This window comes from Aethalodelphis obliquidens, unplaced genomic scaffold (assembly GCF_003676395.1).
Source record: "Aethalodelphis obliquidens isolate GAN/ISIS:26980383/991018 unplaced genomic scaffold, ASM367639v1 scaffold51, whole genome shotgun sequence".
Taxonomy (NCBI): domain Eukaryota; kingdom Metazoa; phylum Chordata; class Mammalia; order Artiodactyla; family Delphinidae; genus Aethalodelphis; species Aethalodelphis obliquidens.
Genome location: NW_020837995.1, coordinates 3651383 through 3672865, shown reverse-complemented (window position 1 = coordinate 3672865; position 21483 = coordinate 3651383). Strand labels below are relative to the sequence as shown.

Sequence of the window (21483 nt, the reverse complement as noted above, 5' to 3'; positions counted from 1 at the left end):
AATAAATCTGGAGAATTATAGACATATATACACACATAAGAGAGGGGGGAAATCTAAAAGCATTGCTCTTATGACTCTAAGTTTAGGGTTCTCCATAAAGCTTTTTAATTAAAAAGTTATTGAAGAAGAAACATCTGAAATAGAACAGGGAGCAGGTTCCTCAAGTGACTTAGCAGTTTGCAGTAGCATCAACTGTTGCAGTGAAAACAAAGATTTCTAATCTTAGAACTTGGCAGGTGAGTGAGTAACAGATTTCTCAATATAATGTTTTGATTTTTAAGAAATAAATGGATTTGTCACGTTTTTCTTTGGCCTGCTTCACATGCAGTCACATGTTTTATTAACCACTTGGGAGGCTGATTACAAATATTTTTAGTTAAAAGAATTCTTGGTTCTCTATTAACTGAACAATTTCCTAGACCTTGCACCTCTCTGGGGATCTGTAAGGTAGTTCAAGCCTGAAAAAGTGAGTATATTTTTGAATATGCTGATATTAAGATATATGTAGGTCTGTGCATGTGTGTGCTTGAAATGGAAGAGAGGATATAATTAAGAAGTTGAGGCTTTTAGTGTTAGAGTTCCTTTTTGAACATGATTGGTTTCTGTCACTTTATTAATTTCTCTCAACTCTTTGATTATACTGATTGCAAATGTTGGGAAGAAGGTGCAGAGTTGTTTGAGATATTTTTACCCCCTGCAGTACACCATCTTAGGTTTCTTTAAGTGCGACGGATGTTGTATTAATGAGGACTGTTGTCAACGCTATGCCAATAAAACTGCCAATTAAGACAAGAAAAGGTACGCCTAGAGATTTTTTTAAAACATAAATTAGCTAGGTAGTTGGGCTGTATAAAAATACATTAAAAAATAAATTTCTCACTAATAAAATGCTTTTGAGTCGAATGGATTCTACCTATAAACTCTACTCTTCCTCATAGTCTCTATACCAGTCTTGCAAATATTCCCTTATTCACTTGTCCATTGCAAGTAACCATGGGGGCTTCAGAAGTAATAAAGACTATGAATTTACTGTTCAAATATATTTCTCCTGAGGTGAGGGCAGGTAGGGAAAACAATGAACAAGTCAATTTTTGAAAATTATTTGCAAGGCTGCTATAACACACTTTACAGAGAGAAAACAGATTGTCCTTAGAATTTGCCTTATACTGACAGGGCAATTCTAACCCAGAACACTAAGGCCATTTCTTACTATGGTGGCAAAATGATAGAAGCCAAAATCTTAGAGAATATGGTACCTTGCCCTGACAAAGTAAATTGTGAAAATGCCATATTTCTACGATATTACATCTTGCAGAATGAAGTTATCTAACAGTAAATACTTTTAGTTGTCTTTCTTCAAAGGGTCAGAGTTCTTTACTAATTGTACATTAATATTTAGTACACAGTATGGTTTATTTTATGTGGAGCATTTTATGCCTAAAACTCAAATACTTTCAAACATCAGCTTAATTTCCCTTGATCATTAACATAAATTTAAACATCACTGACAAAAGTTTTTTCATGACACACATAGCTGGAACAAACTTAATTGTTTAGAAATGGTATAAAAATAACCACACCCTTTGGTTATGGCTATTTAATATTAAGCCAATTCAGTATGCATTTTGCTTCCATAAACTGGGTAACCCTCTGAAAAATCTCCTCTTACACTACTGTGGACTTGTTGGCTTGATTTAAATAAGTTTCTTTTTTCCCTTCTCTATCAAAAGAAAATTACTTCTTTAAAATTGCCATTTTTCACTAGAGATTTAATTCTTTTCTCTGTTTCGTCTCAGACAAAACATAGAGGCCTAATGTCTCTGTGTCAGTGAAGAATTTTCGTATAATTTATAATATTTTATCTTTCCTTTCTTTCGTATTACTCAAACTAGGTTCACCCCTCTACCCACCCACCCATCCACTTAATCATCCAACACTGATTAAATGCTTACCATGTTAGGCATTAGGACTAAAGAAATAATAATACATAATCTCTTCCCTTAAGAAATGTGTACTATTCAAGGTGCTATTAGGGAAACCAAAGAATTTAATGCAAGAAACATTTGTAGATGTGTGTGAAGAATTAAAGAATCAGCAGGAGATGTTGAGGTATTCAGGGACTGGCAATTGTGGAAAGCCTAAATCATTCCTAAGCCTGAAGAGGGAAGAGGAGGAAATGGTGTTACCAGCACCTAGTGAAGTCTGGAGCTAGGCGAGCAGAATTATGAGGCAGAAGAGCACAGCTACTGCCAGAAACACAGCATGAAAGCAGAAAAAAAGCAGCAAAAGAAATATTTCTACTATATTTCTATTTCTCTTTCATCTTTTATTCTTCTGCCTGGACTTGCCATTGGTAAAACCCAACAGAAAGCCAGAGGGTATGAGCCTGAGTGATGCAGTCCAACTGAGATCCATATCAGGGCAGAATCGGGCAGAGAATGAATTGAGGGTATGAGAAGCAGCCTCCAAGTGGCTCCCAATGATCATTGCCTCCTGGTATTCATTCCCTTGTGTATCCTCCCCCTGAAGTGAGGCTGGAAAAGTCGTATACTTCTGATGAATAGAATACGATAAAAGTGTTGAAAAGTCACTTCCATGATATGATTCCATCCTGGCTTCCATCATGGGCTTCCATATTAGACACCATTCCTTGCTTTCTCACTTCCTTACTCTATGGGAAGCCAGCTGCCATCTTATGAGCTGCCCTATAGAGAGTCCCACATGGCAAAAAAATGAGAAAAGTCTCCAGCCCAACAAGGAACTGAGGCCCTCAGTCCAACAACCGTGAGGAACAGAATCCTGCCAATAGCCATGTGAGTGAGCTCGGAAGTAGATCCTTTACAAGACAAGTCTTTAGATGGGCTTCAGCCCTCCGAGAGAACCTGAGTCAGAGTATCTAGCTAAGCTATGTCTGGATTTCTGACCCACAGAAATTATGGGATAATAAAATATTGTTCTTTTAAGATGCTAGGTTTGAGGGCTTCCCTGATGGCGCAGTGGTTGAGAGTCCGCCTGCCGATGCAGGAGACACAGGTTCATGCCCCGGTCCGGGAAGATCCCACATGCCGCGGAGCGGCTAGGCCCGTGAGCCATGGCTGCTGAGCCTGCGCGTCCGGAGCCTGTGCTCCGCAACGGGAGAGACCACAACAGCGAGAGGCCCGCGTACTGCAAAAAAACCACCACCACCAACAACAAAAAGATGCTAGGTTTGGAAAGTAATTTGTTATGCCATAATAGATGGGAAGGGGGGCGGGACAGCGCATAAACAGCTTAGTTTACAATTTTTGCCTCATAGCATTAATTTTTGCCTCTCCATCCCATGAAAAAACTCTTACCCCTCACACAAAAGTGACATCAGCTATTCCATAAATATGGAGTGATTTCAGTTCATTCATGCCCCTTCCTGAAACTTAAATTATAATTAACCTCCCATCAGAACTTTTTATATTCAGTAGCAGAAAAAGGGGGGGAAATGAAATTAACATAAGATACAGCCACTATAATATCTGCTTTTGTAGCTGGTCATGAGACCTAAAATTATATCCATCACTTCTTCCATGTATTTTTCTGATTGGGGTTATTTACCTGGAAGGATGACCTAAACCTTTATTTCCACAATTTAAAATTCTTAGTGGTGCTGACTTTATTGAGATTTCACAGTTTCCCACGGACCATTCTTATGGAACAGTAAGAAGTTCCTCAGTGAAACCCTCGAGTTCCACACGTATTTTTCTTGCCTCTACTGTATCACAGTAACCCAATTTCCACATAGCAATTACCTTAGCCAATAGAGTAAGATCTTCCTGTTGGTTCTTCAGCATGAGAAGCCCCAAAATAGCCAAAAGATTGACTCAGCTCTTAATTTAATGGAACAATGACTACGTTTCCTGGCAGAAATTGTTCTACCTTGGAAATTAGGATTTCTAAATCTTCTGAATACTTAATTGAAATATGAGATACTAAGACAGGTAACTCCCACCTCCATTCTTTGATTCTGGCATCTCTGCATTCTGGCTAAAAGGGCACTATATATCTAATGTTAGTTTAAGGCATATACTACATTCTATAGCATAGCAACCTAAACTCACCAGTTGTTGTTTCTAAGTTGATGCCTCAGCTGATAAAAAAAAGTCTATTTTTTAATATATTCAGAAACTGTGGAAATAACTACAGGATGGGTCTGTGGACTTATTGAATCCATTGTCAGATTAAATGAAGTCAAGACTTCATTTATCACTTGACCCCGTTAAGTCCATACTCTGACCACTGGGCCATAATAGTGTTTTGTCTCCTAAAGACTATTATCTCAAATTCACTATCTAAAAACCCCCAGAAGGACCGGGGATTTCCTTTCCCCAGTAAAAATCATCCTGGTAAATGACCATAGGTTAATCTGGAAAAGCCATGGATGCCATTTGTGGCCATATTTCAGGCTACATTCTTCCTCAAAGGGACCTGGCCTGCTCCTTAATTAAAGGACTTCAGATCTGTGAATTGGGAACTGGGTATGAGGCTAATTCTCACTGACAACTTAAATTGGCTTTTACTTTATATAAGTCAAGAAACACCTTATAAGATTGCCCATATATTTAATTGCCAGTGACCTTGTGATCTATTAGTCACTGGCACATGTCCATGTTGGTCAAAACACTGATTACCACTCTGTAAACTGTGTCTAATAAGATATTATTAATAATAATAAAATATATTATTATTAATAATAAGGTATTAGTATTAATCAGGATATTGGGATAATTGTGCCCACCTTGTCTCTGACAGTTAAGAGCAGCCACTTGGCCTTGCTACTCAGGGAGTTCATTTTCATGGCAACATGCTCATGTCCATCCTCAGCCGTTAGGGATGCCAGCACAGAGGTTTTCAAGGGTGCTCTCTTCCTTCCATTGCATTTTAGTATGTTTTGAATGAAGGAGGTGTCCTCCAGGATGTTCTGGAGTAAGGAAGGTGAGAGGGTGTGGAGCAAATTGCACATTTTAAATCTGTTCTAACATTCTTATTTCTCTAAGCCATCAAGCTTCCTTTTCTACATTATGTCAAGGTAATTCTGTAATCTTAAACTCATTAACTACAGGAAACTATTGAGTCCAGGCTTTCATTTACCAGCCAACTGTTTGACTCACTCCCAATTTTTCTACCTAAAATACTAAAATCTCATATTCTAGTAGAGGCCACATACATATATTTAGCATATTCCAATGGTTCTCAAATTTTAACATGTACCGGATCACCTAGATGATTTGTTAAAACAGATTTCCAGGCCCCATGCCCTAGAATTTCTGATTCATTAGGTCTAGGATGGAGTCTAGGAAATCTGCATTCCTACAAGTTCTCAGGTGATGCTGATGCTGGCTGGTCCAATGACCACATTTTGAGAATCACTGGCCAATTAAATCTTACAATTCATTCACCTTGACCTAATCTCTTTAGCATTCAATCTAATTCATGCTTGCCAGATTCTTGTTTATATAAATTGGCAAGATGATCTCCCAGAGCAGACCTTGCAATTTTCTCTCAGGATTATGCTGGGTCTCATGGTTATGTTGGGATTTAATTCTCATTATGGTCCTGGAGGCAATAAGGCATGGTGAATGGGGCAAGAGTGTCTTGAGGAGAACAGGTACCCCCTTGAGAGGCAACTGCCCCAAGCGAAATTATTGAAAAGTTCTTCTGGAAGGAAAGACTGGTTTCATTAGACAGTGGGAGAAAGCATCTTCCATTGTCAAGGCAGCTTCAAAGGAATTTGAGTTTCTAAGTTCTCAGCCTCATCTATGCCTGCCCAAATGTCCCTATTTCAAATAATAGTTTTCACTTCTTCCCAACAAGTGTCCCTACCTTAGATAAGAAACATGAATTCTTAATGTGGATTCTAGGTTAGGAAATCTTGCTTAAAGCTTCCATAGAAGCTTTCTGATATTCTCTTCATGTCTTTGGTTTGAGTTCAAGCACTAAGCTTATTGTTTTCTTTTTTATAAGCTTTACAACACAGAGATAATCAGCCCATCCCACAGTCTCTTAATGATCATTGTTGCCATAGTGATCAAATGCCACAACCACATGATCTCCTAATGCCTTGCCCCAGCTGACACTCCACCAAATATCAATACCAGTGATAATTTGAGTAATTGTGTGTAACTGCATGTCATGAATTACATTTTCTGACTCACCTTCTTCACTTAATTATCTACTCAATAAACTTGTTCAAATTGAGTCACCTCAATTTTGCATACCAATATGATCTCTTTCACAATTCCTTCCCCAGTTACTTTACTTTTTAGTATTCTTCATAGGAGTTCAAAATTTGGCTTAAAAGTATTTTATATCAATAGCTAAAACCCTCTCATGACAATACTCAGTGACAAGACAACTTATTGAAGTAAACTAATTTCCTAAAAAAGCCAAGAAATGCAGCCTGATCTTAGCATCCATATTAATTACTTTGCTTTTAATGTCTATGTTCTTCATTCTTTCATCCATTAAATATCTTTAAGTATTCCCTATGCGCTAGGCAAACAAACAGGAATTGGGAATATAGCAATAAGGAGGTGCATAGGTTCTTCTGTTTGCCCTTCCAAGACCAACCCTTCATCCTACTCTGCCTTCTCTGCCAACCCCAAAGGGCTGATCTCTGTGAACTGTATCCACATGCTTCCTTATCCTCTTCCTGTGAAATTCAGCCAGTGGAAGGCACTGGTAGGAGATGGCAAAGCAGATGCAAAAAGAGATCAGTGATTTCTCTTTCTTGGTGCACTATTATGGTAATGACCGGATTCCTCTATCACTATGGCTCCTATTGAGTGACTGACCCCTCTTCCATCACTCCAGTACCTAAAAAGATCCAATGACACCATTTTCTTCCTTTGCCTCTTAAGAGTTTGCTGCTCATGCAAATTGGCAGGATTATCTCCTCCCTGAGATAACTTGGTGGACTTCGAATTTCAGTGACCTCTAAAATCTCAGTGGTTTGCAACAACAAAAGTTTACTTCTTAATCATTCTAAGTATCCATCCCAAGACAGCCAGGGGCTTTGTTTTAGGACTTAAGCTAGTAGAGCAATGAGCAGTCTGATTACCAATCCCTTGGCAAAAGAAAAAGAGAACCAGTGAACCATGTACTGGTTCTTAAAAGTTCTTGCCAGAAGCGACTTCTGTCACCTCTGCTCATTTAATTGGTCAAAACAAACCACCTGATCTTTGGGCAGAGATTAATGGTCTCTCAGCAAGGGACTTCAAAGGGAAGAAAAACAGAATATTTGGTGAACAGTAATAAAAGCTACTACATTTACCAGATGGGATCTTGCCAATGGATGGGAAATCATCCACTGATGATTGAAAAGTCTTCATAAGTCTTAGGAAGCAAAAGTGTTTTCCATAAGATACAAAGTTAATGTTGAGTTTTTAACTAGGACTGATATGGGCAAAATGTTCCCAGCCATCCACACATCAGTGTTCTGCACTAATAGCATTAGAATATTTCAACTGATTGGACAACAATTATTGTGCATTTCAAAAGAAAGCAGAATTAAGGGTGTATAAATTTCCTTTTGCCTGAGAGAGAAAAAGGAGTCAGTGATGAAGAAAAACAAAGAAAATCCTATAAACAAATCAGGTAGGTTAATTATTTGTTCTTTATTGATTTATATCTCTACCTTTTATTTATTTATTTATATATTTTTTGGCCATACGCGGGCCTCTCACTGTTGTGGCCTCTCCCGTTGCGGAGCACAGGCTCCGGACGCGCAGGCTCAGCGGCCATGGCTCACGGGCCCAGCCGCTCCGCGGCATGTGGGATCTTCCCCGGCCAGGGCATGAACCCGTGCCCCCTGCATCGACAGGCGGACTCTCAACCACTGCGCCACCAGGGAAGCCCTACCTTTTATTTTTAAAAAATTGGAGGATATTTTAGAGAACGATTCTTCCTCATTATTTTTACTTTCAATATTTTAAAATATCAAATGAAATTAATATCCACTGCACTTTTTCAAAGAATTTCTTATCTATAAAAAGTATTCATTTTCCCAAGTCAGAACACAAAATTACATCCCCTCAAAATAACAATTATGTTAAAATTATGTTTGTATATAGGTACAAACAAAAATTAAATGTGGAAAATTAAAATTGGTAAGGAGATACAGATTTTTTTTTAATTTCTAGAATTATAATACCAATTGTGTGATGAATAATTTAAAGTGTTCATTGCTTATTATTTATCATCAAAATCTCCCATTATTTTCATTACATTAATGCTTACATAGTATATTTTGCTTGCTTAAAAATCCTACCTATTTCATTTCTGTCATGTTTTTTACTGTAGATAAATTAAATCATGTCAACTATATGCTCTCCTTCCTCACAGCCAAATAGTTCTCAGATATCACTTATTCTCCAAGGATGTGCACATGCTCAGATACAGAGATGAGAAATGAAAAACAATATTAGAATTATGTACACACATAATCCAAAATACACATTGCTAAACACAATAAAAATTCAATCTATTGAGTTCTACAAAAAGCAAAGCCAATGTACAGAAATCTATGAAATGAAAGCTCAAAGAGAAAATGACCATAATTAAAATGTTGTTCAATCAAATTCTAACATACTACTATAATTGCAATGAAAATTTTCCAAGTTTAAATTCTCTTTTTATAGACTGTTTTCTTCAGTTTTTCTTGCAAATTGCTCTACTTCAGAGAAATATAGGTTTACCATTTAAACAAACACGTTTATTCAACTATTCCTGTTGCCATTGAGTCACTGTTTAGAATTTTGTTTGCTGGATTATTTAATTCATCTAATTACTCAGAAATACACAGCTGGACAGAGAAGTTTATTCATAAGCTTTTACCAGAGCCATGAGATATTTCTATGAATGAGTACAGACTATATATGTTCCATGATGAAAGAGAAGTGAGAGATGGGCACGATGTTTATGATGCGCCCAATATTTTCAAAGCTGTAGTCGACCAGTTTCAAATGATTGATTTAGAGTCTAGGGCATTTATATGTTTGGACAATAATTTAGAAGAATGAAAATAGGTGTAACATTGAGGCTGATGTCATCACATTTTAAGCTCATTTTACAACAAAGTTCTTGATGAAGAGAATCAGTGGTTGAATACGTATTCTCTACATTTCTTGAGAAATGTTCTTTTCCAATGAGATTAGAAGGAAGATATTTTTTTAATGGATTATTATTAAGCTCTAGAAATTCAGAATGTGTGAGAGTATATGCTATTACTTTTGCAAAACTGCAGAGGTGACAGTTTTATGATTCTGAAACTTATAATCTGAACGCTTGAACGTGAGGAAACCTGGGTTCTAGTCCCAGCTCTGTCACTAGCACACTTGGTAGGCAAACACTAATTACCTGATATATCTATGTTTCTGTTCTTTCGTTAATAAAGTGAAAAGACAATATTTTCTTCCTATTTCAAGGGGATATTATTAGGACATATGAAACAGAACTTATTAAAGTACTTGGCACTTGTCAAAAGAAAGATGATCCACAAATCCCCATTATAGTTATACAACACTATATATTCCACCAGACCAGAAACATTTTCATAAATAAGAACAATGTATAAAATTATAAAGAAGGAATCTGGAAAGAAAGTTTTTGAATATGGAATATTAGAAATATCAATTTGTCACTAAATAACTCTAAGTTTCTTCTATGATGCAAGTTTACAGACAAAACGTCTGGCAATGAAGACTGAAATTGGATGCACATATTTGTCTTATTGGCAGTACATTGAATCAGTAGCAATGAACTTCAAAAAGAATTTCATTATCTATCTCCAACTTACTGGGACATCTTGAGAGTGTAATCTATAAGACTTGATTACAGTTTGGGGAAGGATAAGGGAGAAGGAGAAGTTAAGAATTACCTTGGAGACTAAGTTGGTGGAAGCTTATGTCTTCAAAAAACAATAAACTGGTAGAAGTGTGAGTTGATGTAATGGTGTAGGAGTGTGACATGTTAAGATATTGACCTTACTTTTGAATGTGCTGGAGATGCAGGTGTCCAGCATTCTTTAAATTAGTTACATTCCAATCTTATTTTAGGGGGGCTTCACCTAGCCACATTAGCTAGAATTTGGACACCCTGGTTTTTTTTGATGGAGACCTTAAAAAAAGAATACTTTATTCTTGGTGGGAGGGAGACACAAAAGGGAGGGGATATTGGGATATATGTATATGTATAACTGATTCACTTTGTGATTCAGCAGAAACTAACACAACATTGTAAAGCAATTATACCCCAATAAAGTTGTTAAAAATAAACTTTATTCTTTACTATGCAGTTGATAAAAAGAATGGGATAGATCTATATATAACAGTACAAGATAATGCCCTAGATATATTTGCAAAAACAAAGTACACAATAGTGAATATAGTATGCTCCCTTGGGTGAAAAATAAAAGTGATATATGCTTATATATTCATAAACTCATTCTGGAAAGATACAGAAGAGTGGGTAATGTGTTGCCTCATAGGAATGATCTGGAGGACTGAGGGTCTGGAGAAGGAGACAGACTAATTTTATTCCTTGCTCTGAAATCTACATCGTCTGATATGTATATAGTCACCCCAGCTTTTTTTTGAATAGCGTTTGCATAGTACATATTTCTATTTCTCACCCTTTTACTTTTACCCTGTCTGTGTCTTCGTATTTAAAGTGAGTTTCTTGCAAACATGATATATTTGGGTCTTGCTTCCTTGTCTAATCTTTCAACCTGCATTTTAGGTATTTAAACATTGATACTTAAGGTGATTATTGATATTATTGGATTTAAACCTACCATCTTGATATTTGTTTTCTGTCTCATTTTTCCCCCCTTTCCTCTCTTTTTTTGCCGTCTTTTGGACTAATACAGTATTTTTATATGATTCCATCTTGATTCCTTCTTGGCTTTTTAGCTATAAATCTTTGCTTCATAATCTTTTAGTGTTTGCTTCAGGGTTTACATGTGACAGATACTGTGACCACTGTGTGTGTGTATGTATATGTATAAAATCCTAACCTCATAAGGTAAATGTGAATATCTCTATTTCACAGATGAAGGGAAAACATATCACTGAAATGAATGCTTCAGAACCAGAATTCAAACCCAGGTTTTCCTGACTCCAAAACATATTGTAATATCAGGAAAATTTTATAATAACTTTCAACCTTGATATAATCAGAAGTCTATAAAAAAGACATAGGCTAAAAACTGAATTGTTATTACATTTTTAATTATTGAATATATACGTGAAGGTTGCAAAGAGATATAGGGTCTAAACATAATGGATTGCCAGAATTTGGAAATAAATTCAAGAATATGGTACTGTTATCTCTCTCTCTTTGAAGCTAACTATAGTAAAACAGAACAATGAAGAAATTAGCTACCTGCAGAAGTAAACCTTACCCTTAAGGCAAAGTTTTAAAATATGTCACTGATAATATTAATGTGTAGTGCAAATTTCCTTTCATATATTTATAACTGACTAGTGCCTGATTGAAATCACTACAGTATTTGAAAATGCAACTGCCACTAAAGATGGTTTTGGAGGCTTTAGCCCCCTTATAATCTCTTGCCTCCATTTTTAACTGGATAGCCACTCCTAAAACAATTTTTATACAGAGATTCTAGAACTCCTATTGTTTGGGAAAAAGAATGAAAGGAAAAGGGAAAAGGATGCCCCACCAATGAATGTAGATATTCCGGTCTCCTGCAAATTTTAATTCTTATGGTACATATATACATATAATATATATATATAGAGAGAGAGAGAGAAAGAGACTTAATGGAATGATACCATTTATCAGATAATAAAAACTGACTCTATCCTTTCCAATAACTGTTTTGTTAATTAAGATATTAATTGCATACAATAAATATTACCAATTTTAAGTGTACAATTTGATGAATTATGATAATTGCATATAATTGTGTAACCACATCTCCTATCAAGATGTATTAGAACAATTCCTTCACCCTAAAAAAGTCTCTTTCAGGCCTGTTGCCCTTGATGACCTCTCCTCATTCCTGACTCCAGGCAATGCTGATACTCTATTACTGGTAGCTTTGCCTTTTCTAGCATTTCATAAAAATGGAGTTGCATGGGGCTTCCCTGGTGGCGCAGTGGTTGAGAGTCCGCCTGCCGATGCAGGGGACATGGGTTCGTGCCCCGGTCCGGGAAGATCCCACATGCCGTGGAGCAGCTGGGCCCGTGAGCCATGGCCGCTGAACCTGTGCGTCCGGAGCCTGTGCTCCACAACGGGAGAGGCCACAATAGTGAGAGGCCCCCGTACTGCACCAAAAAAAAAAAAAAAAAAAAAAAAAATGGAGTTGCATGAAATATAGTCTTTTGTGTTTGACTTCTTTCATCTTAGCATGCTTTTAAAATTCATCCATGTTGCTGTGTGTGTTGCTGAGAAGTATTCTATGGTATGAATATACCATAATTTATTTATTCATTTGAAAATTGGTGTTACTTTATGTTTTTAGCTGTTATAAATAATGCTGCTATGAATATTCAACTACACATTTTTACATGGATATATGTGTTTATTTCTCTGAAGCAAATACAAGGAGTAGAATTGCTGAATCATAAGGTAAAATGTGTTCAATTTTATAAGACACTGCCAAACTGTTTTATAAAGAGGCTGTACCAGTTTGGCATTCCTACTAACAATGCACTAGATTTTAGTTGCTCCATAACCTTGTCAACACTTATTACTGTCAGTCTTTATTACATTAGCTATTTTAGTGGGTATGTGTTAGTATCTCATTGTGGTTTTAATTTGTTAGGCAATGTTTCAATGAAAGAGCTATATTTCCAATTTGTGCTTTCCTATTGGCAAAAAAACAACTGACTTACGTACATTCTGGTTTATTATTGAGTCATCCATGAAGCTATGTAGCTTCTATCAGTTCCCTACAGTCTTATCTACACTGGATGAATGGTAAAGACTTTTTAAATCTATGGAGCTGAAAACTAGTTCCTATACTTTTCTGTAATTTCATCAGAGTATTGCCTAACCCGTGAGACCTAGCCTGAAGCAGTCGGGTATCCTGCCTCTCTTCCTTCCTTCCTTCCACTCTCCCAATCATTCTTCCGAATATCTCCTCTATTTACAAAGATAGGTGTTAGTTTTGGAAAATTAAAATTATATAGAAAGGTATATATAAGAAAGAAAAAAAATCCATTCAGTTTTACCACCTAAAGACTACCACTATCAACATGTTAATGATTTTTTTCCAGATCTCTCTTTATGTAAAATAAAAAGATTTTGTTATAATGAACTATTTAATTTAATTCTTACAACTATGTGTAGTAGATCATATTTTAACCCCACCATACAGATAATAAAACTAACGAAAAAAAGGTTTCAGTACTTTGTCTCAAATTACAAAGCTTAGTAAGTGGCAGTACTGACATTCAAATTAAGGCAGTGTGAATCCAGACTGCAAGTACTTAACCATGCTTCTGTACCGTCTCTCATATATGTGCCTATGTATACGTGTGTGTATATTCTTTGTCTGTTAATGCAATCATATTATATCTCATGGTTATATTTACATGGTACATTTATTTAACCAAACCCTAATTATCGATATCTAGTTGTTTTCTGTTTTTCAATATTATAAACAACATTGCAAAGAACATTCTCTGTACTATTGTCCAATTATCTCCTTAAGATAATTCCTACTGATGGGAATGCTTAGAGTGTATGCACATTAAAGATTTAATATGTAGTCCCAAATTGCCCTCCAGAAAAGTTGTACTTACTTCTCCGGCAACTGAGCATGAGATTTTCCCTTTCCCTGTATTCCTGCTGGCATTGATCTCTATCCTCACCAGTTTTGGCTTTTTTATAATCTCCATTAACCTGAAAGTTAAGAAATTAAATCACATGTTATTTTATTTCATTTACTTGTTATTGGAGCTAAATTGTTAGTCTTTTAAAATATACAAGTAATACATATATATTCATCAAAAATAGTCAAACAATACAAACTTATATGAAGTGAAAGTAGAAGTCCCACCTCCCATTTTTCTCATAGAAGTATCATTGTAAGAGTTTAGTATATAACTTTGTAGAGCCTTTAATATTTACTTATATATTTATGCATATATATGCTTAATTTTCCTTTGATATAAATGAAAATATCTTATGCAACTTGCTTTTTATTCTTGAAAATATGTCCTAAATAATTTTTCATTTTTCTTTAACTGTTACATATTATTTCACTGTGTGGAGGTACCATAATTTATTTAACTAGTTCTGTTGATGAAATTTAGGTTAATTACATATATATGTATGTGAATAAATATATAGTAAGTACCTACTATATATAAGGACTGTTCAATAAATGAATAATAAATAATAATATCAATTAATAAATATAATAAATAATATTATATATAAATATATAATAATTTAAAAGTCCCTGTCCTGATGAGATTTCCATTTTGCCGCAGTGGACATTCTTATACATTTTTGCACATATACAAGGGCAAAATATTTCTGTAGCCATGTAAACATTTAAAATTTTGATAAATAAACATATAATAGGCCATCAATAAATACTAGTTCAGTAAAGGAATAAAGATTATTCTCTAAAGTTAAATTAAAAAATTAATGATAAGCAGATAAGTTTTATTTGCTGTGCATAGTGATTAAAACTTTTAAAATTAGTTTCCAACACTGAAAAAAGGAGTTAACTAAAATGGAGATTTCTATCATCTTTTGGAAAACTGGAAGACCTGGTAACACTGGTTCACATTTGCACAGGGCAGCTACAGCAAAGTGATGAGTGAGTAGTGGTTTGCCACAGTCTTCACCATTCCAAATTTTCTTATACCAACCTACTGCACTCATCTATGTTATCTGACTGGCTCCCATAGCTTCTGAATTTGCCATTCTCCATTATGGAATAAAGAAAAAAGATATCTAAACGAGACAGAATGAGTCTCAGGCCTTTAATGCTTACCCATGACCTCATGCAATATATTAATTCCTGTAATACAATTTGTGTCTTTCAAACAATAGCAAACATCAATGAAACTGAAAGCTGGTTCTTTGAGAAGATAAACAAAATTGATATATCTTTAGCCAGACACATCAAGAAAAAAAGGGAGAGGACTCAAATCGATAAAATTAGCAATGAAAAAGGAGAAGTTACAACTGACACCACATAAATACAAAGGATCATAAGAGACTACTACAAGCAACTATATGCCAATAAAATGCACAACCTGGAAGAAATGGACAAATTCTTAGAAAGGTACAACCTTCTAAGACTGAACCAGGAAGAAATAAAACATATGAACAGATCAATAACAAGTAATGAAATTGAAACTGTGATTAAAGATTTTCTAACAGGGCTTCCCTGGTGGTGCAGTGGTTGAGAGTCCGCCTGCTGGTGTGGGGTACACGGGTTCGTGCCCCGGCCGGGGAGGATCCCACATGCCGCAGAGCGGCTGGGCCCGTGGGACATGGCCGCTGAGCCTGCGTGTCTGGAGCCTGTGCTCCCAAACGGGAGAGGCCACAACAGTGAGAGGACCGCATACCGCAAAAAAAAAAAAAAATTTCAAACAAAGAAAAGTCGAGGACCAGACGGCCTCACAGGCGAATTCTATCAAACATTTAGAGAAAACCTAACACCTATCCTTCTCAAACTCTTCCAAAAAATTGCAGAGGGAGGAACACTCCCAAGCTCATTTTACGAGGCCACCATCACCCTGATAAAAAACCAGACAAAGATATCACAGAAAAAGAAAATTACAGACTGATATCACTGATGAACATAGACACTAAAATCCTCAACAAAATACTAGCAAACAGAATCCAACAACACATTAACAGGATCATACACCACGACCAAGTGGGGTTTATCTCAGGAATGCAAGGATTTTTCCATATCTGCAAATCAATCAATGTGATACACCATGTTAACAAACTGAAGAATAAAAACCATCTGATCTTCTCAATAAATGCAGAAAAAGCTTTTGACAAAACTCAACACCCATTTATATAAAAACTCTCCGGAAAGTGGACATAGAGGAAACCTACCTCAACATAACAAAGGCCATATATGAGAAACCCACAGCCAGCATCATTCTCAATGGTGAAAAACTGAAAGCATTTCCTCTAAGAACAGGAACGAGACAATGATGTCCACTCTTGCCACTATTATTCAACATAGTTTTGGAAGCACTAGCCACGGTGATCAGAGAAGAAAAATAAATAAAAGGAATCCAAATTGGAAAAGAAGAAGTAAAACTGTCACTGTTTGCAGATGACATGATACTATACATAGAAAATCCTAAACATGCCACCAGAAAACTACTAGAGCTCATCAATGAATTTGGTAAATTTGCAGGATACAAAATTGATCACAGAAATTTCTTGCATACCTATACACTAACAATGAAAGATCAGAAAGAGAAATTAAGGAAACAATCCCATTTACCACTGCAACAAAAAGAATAAAATACCTAGGAATTACCCTACCTAAAGAAGCAAAAGACCTGTACTCAGAAAACTATAAGATACTGATTAAAGTAATCAAAGATGACACAAACAGATGGAGAGATATACCACGTTCTTCGATTGGAAGAATCAACATTGTGAAAATGACTCTACTACCCAAAGCAATCTACAGATTCAATACAATCCTTACCAAATTACAATGGCATTTTTCACAGAATCAGAACAAAAAATTTTACAATTTGTATGGAAACACAAAAGACCCCGAATAGCCAAAGCAATCTTGAGAAAGAAAAATGGAGATGGGGGAACCAGGCTCCCTGACTTCAGACTATACTACAAAGCTACAGTAATCAAAACAGTATGGTACTGGCACAAACACAGAAATATAGATCAATGGAACAGGATAGGAAGCCCAGAGAAAAACTCATGCATCTATAGTCACCTAATCTATGACAAAGGAGGCAAGAATATACAATGGAGAAAAGACAGTCTCTTCAATAAGTGGAAAAACTGGACAGCTATGTGTGAAAGAATGAAATTAGAACACTCCCTAACACCATACACAAAAGTAAACTCAAAATGGATTAGAGACCTAAATGTAAGACCAGACACTATAAAACTCTTAGAGGAAAACATAGGAAGAACACTCTTTGACATAAATCACAGCAAGATCTTTTCTGACCCACCTCCTAGAGTAATGAAATAAAAACAAAAACAAACAAATGGGACCTAATTAAACTTAAAAACTTTTGCACAGCAAAGGAAACCATAAACAAGATGAAAAGACAACACTCAGAATGGGAAAAAAATATTTGCAAATGAAGCAACTGAAAAGGGATTAGTCTCCAAAATATACAAACAGCTCATGCAGCTCAATATCAAAAAAACAAACAACCCAATCAAAAGATGGGCAGAAGGCCTAAATAGACATTTCTCCAAAGAAGACATACAGATGGCCAACGAACACATGAAAAGATGCTCAACATCACTAATTTGAGAAAGGCAAATCAAAACTACAATGAGGTATCACCTCACACTGGTCAGAATGGCCATCATCAAAACAATCTACAAACAGGTTTCTGCAGAGCTGGAACTCCCGGCTTGGGGTCTCTTCCCTCCGCCGTCACGGAACTGCCCCGTAGCCCGAGGGGAGGTCGGCCTCACTGAGGCTTCCGGGTCTGGAGGGGCCCCCGCAGCCGAAGCCACGACAGTCATGGGGACGGCGTGCCGGGCTTCCGGGAAAATGGCGGAAGAGTAAGATGTGGAAATCACCTTCCTCCCCACAGATACACCAGAAATACATCTACATGTGGAACAACTCGTACGGAACAACTACTGAACACTGGCAGAAGACCTCAGACCTCCCAAAAGGCAAGAAACTCCCCACGAACCTGGGTAGGGCAAAAGAAAAAAGAATAAACAGAGACAAAAGGATAGGGACGGACCTGCACTAGTGGGAGGGAGCTGTGAAGGAGGAAAGGTTTCCACACAATAGGAAGCCCCTTCGCAGACGGAGACTGCGGGTGGTGGAGGGGGAAAGCTTCAGAGCCGTGGAGAAGAGCACAGCAATAGGGGTGCGGAGGGCAAAGCAGAGAGATTCCCGCACAGAGGATCAGGGCTGACCGGCACTCATCAGCATGAGAGGCTTGTCTGCTCACCCGCCGGGGCGGGCAGGTCTGGGAGTTGAGGCTCGGGCTTCGATAGGCGCGCCGGGAGAGGACTGGGGTTGGCGGCATGAACACAGCCTGCAGGGGGTTAGTGCACCACGGCTAGCCGGGAGGGAGTCCGGGGAAAAGTCTGGACCTTACAAAGAGGCAAGAGACTTTTTCTTCCCTCTTTGTTTCCTGGTGCACGAGGAGAGGGGATTAAGAGCGCTGCTTAAAGGAGCTCCAGAGACGGGCGCGAGCCATGGCTAAAAGCGCGGACCCCAGAGACGGGCATGAGATGCTAAGGCTGCTGCTGCCACCACCAAGAAGCCTGTGTGTGAGTACAGGTCACTACCCACACCCCCCTTCCTGGGAGCCTGTGCAGCCCGCCACTGCCAGGGTCCCGGGATACAGGAACAACTCCCCCGGAAGAACGCAAGGCACGCCTCAGGCTGGTGCAACGTCACGCTGTCACACCGGCCTCTGCCGCTGCACACTCGCCCCGCACTCTGTGCCCCTCCCTCCCCTCGGCCTGAGTGAGCCAGAGCCCCCGAATCAGCAGCTCCTTTATTTAACCCCGTGCTGTCTGAGCGAAGAACAGACGCCCTTTGGCAACCTACATGCAGAGGCGGGGCCAAATCCAAATCTGAGCTCCTGGGAGCTGTGAGAACAAAGAAGAGAAAGGGAAATCTCTCCCAGCAGCCTCAGAAGCAGCGGATTAAAGATCCGCAAACAACTTGATGTACCCTGCATCTGTGGAATACATGAATAGACAATGAATCATCCCAAATTGAGGAGGTGGACTTTGAGAGCAAGATTTATGATTTTTCCCCCTTTCCTCTTTTTCTGAGTGTGTATGTGTATGCTTCTGTGTGAGATTTTGTCTGTATAGCTTTGCTTCCACCATTTGTCCCAGGGTTCTATCCATCCGTTTTTTGGGGTTTTTTTTCATTTTTTTTTCATTTTTCCTTAGTAATTCTTTTTTTATTTTAATAACTTTATTATATTTATCTTATGTTATTTTATTTTACTTTATCTTCTTTCTTTCTTTTTTCCTTCCTTCCCTCCTTTCTTCCCTCCTTCCTCCCTCCCTCCCTCCCTTTCTTTCTTTCTTTCTTTCTTGCTTTCTACTTCTACTAATTCTTTCTTTCTACTTTTCTCTTTCTACTTTTTCTCCCTTTTATTCTGAGCCGTGTGGATGACAGGCTCTTGGTGCTGCAGCCAGGAGTCAGTGTTGTGCCTCTGAGGTGGGAGACACAACTTCAGGACACTGGTCCACAAGAGCTCCAGATCCAAATAATATCAAACGGCAAAATTCTCCCAGAGATCTCCATCCCAACACCAGCTCCCAGCTTCACTCAACAACCAGCAAGCTACAGTACTGGACATCCTAGGCCAAACAACTAGCAAGACAGGAACACAACCCCACCCATTAGCAGAGAGGCTGCCTAAAATCATAATAAGTCCACAGACACCCCAAAACACACCCCCAGACGTGAACCTGCCCACCAGAAAGACAAGATCCAGCCTCATCCACCAGAACACAGGCACTAGTCCCCTCCACCAGGAAGCCTACACAACCCACTGAACCAACCTTAGCCACTGGAAACAGACACCAAAAACAACGGGAACTACGAACCTGCAGCCTGCAAAAAGGAGACCCCAAACACAGTAAGATAAGCAAAATGAGAAGACAGAAAAACACACAGCAGATGAAAGAGCAAGATAAAAACCCACCAGACCTAACAAATGAAGAGGAAATAGGCAGTCTACCTGAAAAAGAATTCAGAATAATGATAGTAAAGATGATCCAAAATCTTGGAAATAGAATAGAGAAAATGCAAGAAACATTTAACAAGGACCTGGAAGACTAAAGATGAAACAAGCAATGATGAACAACACAATAAATGATATTAAAAATACTCTAGATGGGATCAATAGCAGAATAACTGAGGCAGAAGAACGGATAAGTGACCTGGAAGATAACATAGTGGAAATAATTACTGCAGAGCAGAATAATGAAAAGAACTGAGGACAGTCTCAGAGACCTCTGGGACAACATTAAATGCACCAACATTCGAATTATAGGGGTTCCAGAAGAAGAAGAGAAAAAGAAAAGGACTGAGAAAATATTTGAAGAGATTATAGTTGAAAACTTCCCTAATATGGGAAAGGAAATAGTTAATCAAGTCCAGGAAGCACAGAGAGTCCCATACAGGATAAATCCAAGGTGAAACACACCAAGACACATATTAATCAAACTGTCAAAAATTAAATACAAAGAAAGCATATTAAAAGTAGCAATGGAAAAACAACAAATAACACACAAGGGAATCCCCATAAAGTTAACACCTGATCTTTCAGCAGAAACTCTGCAAGCCAGAAGGGACTGGCAGGACATATTTAAAGTGATGAAGGAGAAAAACCTGCAACCAAGATTACTCTACCCAGCAAGGATCTCATTCAGATTTGATGGAGAAATTAAAACCTTTACAGACAAGCAAAAGCTGAGACAGTTCAGCACCACCAAACCAGCTTTACAAAAAATGCTAAAGGAACTTCTCTAGGCAAGAAACACAAAAGAAGGAAAAGACCTACAATAACGAACCCCAAACAATTAAGAAAATGGGAAAAGGAACATACATATCGATAATTACTTTAAATGTAAATGGACTAAATGCTCCCACCAAAAGACACAGATTGGCTGAATGGATACAAAAAACTAGCCCCATATATTTGCTGTCTACAAGAGACCCACTTCAGACCTAGAGACACATACAGACCTAGAGACACATACACACACCGTGAGGGGATGGAACAAGATATTCCATGCAAATGGAAACCAAAAGAAAGCTGGAGTAGCAATTCTCATATCAGACAAAATAGACTTTAAAATAAAGATTATTACAAGAGACAAAGAAGGACACTACATAATGATCAAGGGATTGACCCAAGAAGAACATATAATAATTGTAAATATTTATGCACCCAACATAGGAGCACCTCAATACATAAGGCAAATACTAACAGCCATAAAAGGGGAAATTGACAGTAAGACATTCATAGTAGGGGACTTTAACACCCCACTTTCACCAATGGACAGATCATCCAAAATGAAAATGAATGAAGAAACACAAGCTTTAAGTGATACCTTAAAGAAGATGGACTTAATTGATATTTATAGGACATTCCATCCAAAAACAACAGAATACACATTTTTCTCAAGTGCTCATAGAATATTCTCCAGGATAGATATCTTGGGTCACAAATCAAGCCTTGGTAAATTTAAGAAAATTGAAATTGTATCAAGTATCTTTTCCAACCACAATGCTAT

The 21483-nt window shown here is 37.6% G+C and overlaps 1 long non-coding RNA gene across 1 annotated transcript in view; it reads right to left on the bottom strand.

Moving 5' to 3' along the window:
* LOC113607984 (uncharacterized) overlaps positions 1–21483 on the bottom strand; it is a 39648-nt gene that overhangs the window by 10340 nt on the left and 7825 nt on the right. The window contains exon 2 of the long non-coding RNA XR_003428167.1: positions 13797–13896. This is a non-coding gene — a long non-coding RNA (uncharacterized LOC113607984). The remainder of the gene's footprint in view (positions 1–13796; positions 13897–21483) is intronic.